The 6,902-nt window shown below is 43.7% G+C and overlaps 4 long non-coding RNA genes across 9 annotated transcripts; 2 read left to right on the forward strand and 2 right to left on the reverse strand.

The window, feature by feature from the left end:
- Positions 1–3,447: 3,447 nt before the first annotated feature.
- Positions 3,448–4,856, reverse strand: LOC139026748 (uncharacterized). Its single transcript, XR_011478675.1, has 3 exons — positions 4,816–4,856; positions 3,683–3,750; positions 3,448–3,489 (listed from the first exon to the last, which is right to left on the reverse strand). It is a non-coding gene; the product is annotated as an uncharacterized lncRNA (long non-coding RNA).
- Positions 3,449–4,212, forward strand: LOC139026745 (uncharacterized). Of its 6 annotated transcripts, none has more exons than XR_011478672.1 (4): positions 3,449–3,503; positions 3,599–3,841; positions 4,031–4,045; positions 4,198–4,212. It is a non-coding gene; the product is annotated as an uncharacterized lncRNA (long non-coding RNA). The 6 variants fall into 6 exon arrangements; XR_011478669.1 differs by lacking the exons at positions 4,031–4,045; positions 4,198–4,212 and adding exons at positions 3,998–4,030; positions 4,093–4,137; XR_011478667.1 differs by lacking the exons at positions 4,031–4,045; positions 4,198–4,212 and adding an exon at positions 4,093–4,126.
- On the reverse strand, positions 4,418–4,650 carry LOC139026749 (uncharacterized). The gene is made up of 2 exons (XR_011478676.1): positions 4,588–4,650; positions 4,418–4,524 (listed from the first exon to the last, which is right to left on the reverse strand). It is a non-coding gene; the product is annotated as an uncharacterized lncRNA (long non-coding RNA).
- Positions 4,689–5,177, forward strand: LOC139026746 (uncharacterized). The gene is made up of 3 exons (XR_011478673.1): positions 4,689–4,857; positions 4,924–5,015; positions 5,128–5,177. It is a non-coding gene; the product is annotated as an uncharacterized lncRNA (long non-coding RNA).
- Positions 5,178–6,902: the final 1,725 nt, after the last annotated feature.

Below are 6,902 nucleotides of genomic sequence, written 5' to 3' on the forward strand. Positions count from 1 at the left end.
CATGCGCGATAGACCTACTGCACTCAGTAAGAATTCCGCACTAGAATGCTTTAACTGCTGGTACACAGACCTGTTAGGATTTCTCTCTCAGGTTGTAAAGAGCGCAATATCTCTCTGTCTCATACTAGTTGACGCCGGCTTAATTTAATGTTTCTTTATTCTGTCATCACTTACACCTCACAGCCAGAGGTTGTCGCTTGCTTCATATGATTGCTGATGACGAAGCCCTTTCGATGTTTGAACCTCGTTACATGTATACCGGGTTGAGAGTGGGGCCACACTCATCTATTTAGCAGTACTGATAGACGAGCATTGGGGTTTGTACATACACATTCATATTTTCATAGACGATTCACGCTATCTCTTCAACCGTACTCACAAGGTGGCACTCGTAGGCATTCTGTTCGCAACGAGCTGAGCAATGGTTACCTGACATCAGGGATAAAATTGTAGAGTACGCAAGACTGTAAGGTGCGTGGTGTTGGAGTGAGTCTAGTCCTAGAGGGGGAGGAGGGGGGATGATGGAAAGTGGGAGGGCAGGCGAGGGGTATGGACGTGTTATAATCTGTCTGAGTGAGATGGAGGGGGTGGGTGGATGGAGACGAGGGTATCGGATGGTAGGTAAGAGAGGGTAGGTGTCGCTGAGAGAGCGGAGGATCAGGACGCAGGGTGAGTAGAACTGGATGTATTGAGGTCAGGGAGTGGGTGGTCATGTGTCCATGATGGATGAGATAGACAGGAGGGTATGCGAGAATTGTAAGGGGTTGTACTCGTGTCTGAATATTAGATGTTGATCAGAGTATCTTCGTATAATATCTATCAATACATGGTCTGTATTAGATGTATGTTAGTCAGATATTAAAAAGCCAAAGGTATAACTTGTACTCGCTGAACTATGATTCAGTTCAGAAGCTCATCTTTGTTCTCCTCGCTGTCCCTTGATATAGATCGCACTTTCAGGCAGTCGCCTGTATTGTTCTCATGATCCTGTGTAGGTCGTGATCAGATGTATGCAGCGAGGTATATCTGTTTATACAATCATATGCCAAGTGGAAGTATGTATTTCGACTATACGCAGAGTTCTGTTATCTCTGTCTGATAGTGATCAAGCAGGGTATCTTGTTATATCTGTCCTGATAGATGATCAGCAGGGTATCTGTTTATATTCTGCTGATAGATGATCAGCAGGGTATCCGGCTCGCTGTTAGACGATCTATGTCTGACTCACTGATGATGCAGGCAGAGTATAACATGATATATATTCGTCGCTGCGAAGAGCATAGCCATCTTGTCGGCAGTCATGGTATCTGTTATATCCTGCTTGGTGACCTAGATGATGATGAGGCCTTTAACCAAGGACTCACTCTCGCAGTTATCCATCTAGTCTAGGATTCACACACTGCACGCATCATGTGACCCAGCAGACACGAATCGCTACTCATGCCTATACTATCTGTCTGTAGTAGATCAATTGACACAGTACTCCAGCGACAGTGGTCATCTGTTAGTATGACCGTCTGTCTGATCAGCATGCACATCAGCACCAATAGGGTATCTGTGTGAACGTCAAGCCAGACTCTGTACCTGTGCGCACCACACTAGTACTATGGATCCAGAGAGCCCAGACAAGGCACGCGCCTATCATTGTGTGGACCTAGTCAAGCTGTCTCGCAAGTAAACAGCAATGCACATACAGCCAGGGCACATACTGTATAATAGTGTCTCGTCTGATAAGATGACAGACCGCCAGAGTATCTCGTTATACCCATCTGTCTGATAGATGATCACGGGTCAGGGTATTGTCGAACCAGTGTTTATACCATCTCACTGTCTGATAGACTGATTCAGCAAGTGGGTGATCTGAAAGTTTTCCATCTGGCTCATGCACATCCACCGCGATAGATCAGACGAGTGGATACTGCTGTATATCACACATACACTACTCTGTCTGATAGGATATAGCAGGGTGAATCTGTCTATACAATTCATGTCTGATGTGAGGATGACTCAGGCAGGCGGAGATCGAACTGCTACCAGACTCTGTCTATCCTTAAATATACAATGTCTCAATTAGTATGACTTAGAGCAGAGGGTGCATGAAGGCATCCTGTTTAATACAAGATTTGATAGTGTCATATCTGTAAATGATATCGATGATCAGCAGCGCTAGTGATACATGTTTCATTAAATAGAAAACTCTGCCCTTCTGTAGTAGTTTCAGTCTATCTAGCCCTAAACACCATTAGATTGCGTCTATTTTCTGTTATATCACTGACTTGGAATGAGAATGTGACGCTTATAAAAAACATCTGGTCTTATAAACACTCACGTCATATGGGATGTTGATGTAATGTTCATATCATCCACATGTAACATATATTAGTGCAGTTTTAGGCTGGGATTGCAATCCCACATTTGCGGGATTGGACAATGCAAACAGCCACGCATTTAAGGTAACTCCTGATTGAGTCCGACAGATGCAGTGTTTTACCGTGCATTTAAGTGGTGTCCGAACGTGGATTTAATAAAAAACATTACAGACAAGTGGGATGGGATCCGCATCCTCCGGTCGCTAATTGACAATTCAATATTATTTCATGTCCACAACAAATATTATAGGCATGTCCATCATTACACAACAATATTATATAATGTCCACAACCATATCGAAGTGAATACAGTACAATATTATGAATCCTTGTCATTGTTCTTTTTAATCAGAACATATTTTTGAAAGGAGTTGTCCAAGTCTTTTTTTTTTTTTTTTTTTTTTTTTTTTTTAAAAGCACATCAAAATTATTATTCACACTGTAATCTTAATTCAACTTGTACTTAAACTGTGTCTTATCCATCCCTCTCCCTCCCTCTCTATCCCTCTCCACCCCGTCTCTCGTACGCCTGCGTCGTCGCCATCCCTCTCTCTATCCCTCTATCATCCCTCTCCGTACCCTTCTTATCCCTCTCCTCGGGCCACCTTCATCCTCTCCATAATCCTCTCTCCCTCCTCTCATTCCACCTCCTCTCTTCCCTCTCTCTACCTCTCTTATCCCTCTCCATATCCCTCTCTCTATCCTCTTCCTCTCTCTCCACCTGCCACTCCTCTCCTCTCAATCTCTCCATCCTCTCCTACCCTTCCCTCTCTCACTCCTCTCCAACTCTCTCATCCCTCTCATATCCTCTCCATCCTCGTCCATCTCTCTCATGCCTCTCCATCCTCTCTATCCTCTATCCCTCTCTATACCCCTCTCCATCCTCTCTCTATCCTCCCTCTCCATCCCTTCTTCCCCTCAATAGCTCTCTGTCAGAAAGAGAGGAGATAATGGTTACATTTTCTGCTCAAGTGTTGTTTTACACACAGAGACGTACTGTAGGAGAGTTTGATGACACACAGAGACCTACTGTGGAGAGTTGATGACACACAGAGACTTACTGTAGGATGAGTTGATGACACAGAGGTCTACTGTAGGAGAGTTGATGACACACAGAGATCTAACTGTAGGAGAGTTGATGACACACAGAGACCTACTGTAGGAGAGTTGATGACACACAGAGCCTACTGTAGGAGAGTGATGACACACAGAGGTCTCTGTATGGAGAGTTGATGACACACAGAGGTCTACTGTAGGAGAGATTGATGACACCCGAGACCTACTGTAGGAGAGTTTTGATGAAACACAGAGACCTACTGTAGGAGAGTTGATGACACACAGAGGTCTACTGTAGGAGAGTTGATGACACACAGAGGTCCTACTGTAGGAGAGTTGAAGACACACAGAGACCTACTGTAGGAGAGTTGATGACACCCAGAGGTCTACTGTAGGTGAGTTGATGACACACAGAGGTTACTGTAGGAGAGTTGATGAACCAAGGTCTACTGTAGGAGAGTTGATGACACAACAGAGTCTACTGTAGGAGAGTTGATGACACAACAGAGACCTACTGTAGGAGAGTTGAATGACACACAGAGACCTACTGTAGGAGAGTTAGACACACAGAGGTCTACTGTAGGAGAAGTTGATGACACACAGAGGTCTACTGTAGGAGAGTTTGATGACACACAGAGGTCTACGTAGGAGGTTGGAGACACACGAGGTCTACTGTAGGAGAGTTGATGACACACAGAGACTACTGTAGGAGAAGTTGAATGACCCAGAGTCTACCTGTAGGAGAGTTGATGAACACAGAGTTACTGTAGAGAGTGATGACACACAGAGGTCTACTGTAGGAGAGTTGATGACAACGATTACTGTAGGAGAGTTGATGACACACAGAGTCTACTGTAAGGAGAGTTGATGAACACAGAGGCTACTGATGATGACACACGAGGTCTAACTGTAGGAGAGTTGATGACACACAGAGACCTAACTGTAGGAGAGGTTGATGAACACACAGAGACCTACTGTAGGGAGAGTTGATGACACACAGAGACCTACTGTAGGAGAGTTGATGACAAACAGAGCCCTGTAGGACAGTTGATGACAACACAGAGACCTACTGTAGGAGAGTTGATGACACACAGAGACTCTACTGTAGGAGAGTTGATGACACAAAGAGACCTACTGTAGGAGAGTGATGACACACAGAGACTACTGTAGGAGAGTTGATGACACACAGAGACCTACTGTAGGAGAGTTGATGACACACAGAGGCTACTGTAGGAGAGTTGAGACACACGAGACCTACTGTAGGAGAGTTTGATGACACACAGAGACATACTGTACGGAGAGTTGATGACACACAGAGACCTACTGTAGGAGAGTTGATGACACACAGAGACCTACTGTAGGAGAGTTGATGACACACAGAGACTGATACTGTAGGAGAGTTGATGACACACAGAGGTCTACTGTAGGAGAAGTTGATTGACACACAGAGACTACTGTAGGAGAGTTGATGACACAACAGAGCCTACTGTAAGGAGAGTTGATGACACACAGAGACCTACTGTAGGAGAGTTGATGACACACAGAGACCTACTGTAGGAGAGTTGATGACACACAAGCTACTGTAGGAGAGTTGATGACACAGAGTCCTACTGTAGGAGAGTTGATGCACACAGAGGTCTACTGTAGGAGAGTGATGACACAAGTCTACTGTAGGAGATTGATGACACACAGAGTACTGTAGGGAGTTGATGACACACAGAGGACTACTGTAGGAGAGTTGATGACACACAGACGTCTGTAGATTGCACATCAGGGCACGATTCAATCGTCCACAGAAGTTCAGCGTTATACGCAACGATTTCAATTATGAAACGTTTACCGTGAATGCAGTCTCCGCTAACAGTAACTTGCCCTTTAAATTCTATTGCGCTGTAGCGGCAGATCTTCAGCACTACGGATTGAATCAAGTCCTACTATCAGACGGTTGAATGACAACTCACGTCTGAGGGGCCTCCTGTCTGCGAACGGGAGTCTGAAAGCAATACGAGTGTTGTCTGAGACTGAAGCAATACGAGTGTTGTCCTGGACTGAAGCATCGAGTGTTCTCCTGTGACTGAGGGAGTCCCAGCTGCAGCTACTCTCGAGCTGAATAAAGTGCAATATGAAATTAGCTCTATGCCTCTTGTCTGTGTTTAACTGTTTAACAGGACTACAATGGGGATTTTAGACTTTCAAAAGTCATTTACACTTGAGCAACATCCGTAGTGTTGCGATCTCTGTGAACGTCAGGGAAATTATTAAAAAACAAAGTACCAGCTACACGGATCTGTACTGCTCTTTCATTCTCAAATCTTTACTTCACAGTAGTGGTTTTCTGGGACATCTATTGGCGTGTTCCTGGTGGTTACGTAGGCCTATTTCACATTTTTTCTAAAGTGTTTGCTTCGTTACTTGCGTTTTGTACTCAACAACACAATTATCCTATACAGTGCAAACGTGTTCAACAGTCTTCGAATATGTTTAATTTTTTATTTATTTAACCTTTATTTAACTAGGCAAGTCAGTTAAGAAAATTCTTATTTACATTCGGTCTACCCGGCCAAACCCGGATGACGCTGGGCCAATTGTGCGACTCCCATCACGGATTCGAACCGGGGACTGTAGTGACGCCTCTTGCATGAGATGCAGTACCTTAGATAGCTGCACACAATTGAGTCCTGCTGAACACAGTCCATGTCTACAGTGCACATTCTGCAGAAATCTATTTCCACTCTGACGACTTCAAGTCTTTGAGAATCTCCGCAGGCTGAAGGCAGTTATACGCAGTCACAGGTAATGCAGAGCTAGTGATCCGGTAAACCTACACTGATAATGGCCTGAGCAGTGGCAGGAGAAGGGGAGTGTGTGCAGAGTCCTGGGAAAATAAAGATAAGCACTGGTCAGTGGAAATAAGGCTGCCCAAGCAGTTGGTCAGCAAAAACACAAACACGTATTTAGTGCTTTAACCGTGGTGGAAAAAGTACCCAAATGTCATACTTGAGTAAAAGTAAAGATACCTTAATAGAAAATGACTCAAGTAAAAGTCATCCAGTCAAATAGTACTTGACTAAAAGTCTAAAAGTATTTGGTTTTAAAAATACTTAAGCATCAAAAGTAAAAGTATAAATCATTTCAAATTACTTATATTAAGCAAACCAGACGGCACCATTTTTTATTTTATTTATTTTTATTTACAGATAGCCAGGGTCACACTCCAACACTCAGACATCATTTACAAACTAAGCATTTGTGTTTATTGAGTCCACCAGATCAGAGGCAGTAGGGATGACCAGGGATGTTCTCTTGATAAGGGCGTGATTTGGACCATGTTCCTGTCCTAAGCATTCTAAATGTAACGAGTACTTTTAAGTGTCACGGAAAATGTATGGAGTAAAAAGTACATTCTTTTATTTAGGAATGTAGTTAAGTACAAGTTGTCAAAAAATTAAAAAACTACTACTTAAGAAGTACTTTGAA

The sequence above is a fragment of the Salvelinus sp. IW2-2015 genome, unplaced genomic scaffold (genome assembly GCF_002910315.2).
Source record: "Salvelinus sp. IW2-2015 unplaced genomic scaffold, ASM291031v2 Un_scaffold5673, whole genome shotgun sequence".
In the NCBI taxonomy this organism is placed as follows: domain Eukaryota; kingdom Metazoa; phylum Chordata; class Actinopteri; order Salmoniformes; family Salmonidae; genus Salvelinus; species Salvelinus sp. IW2-2015.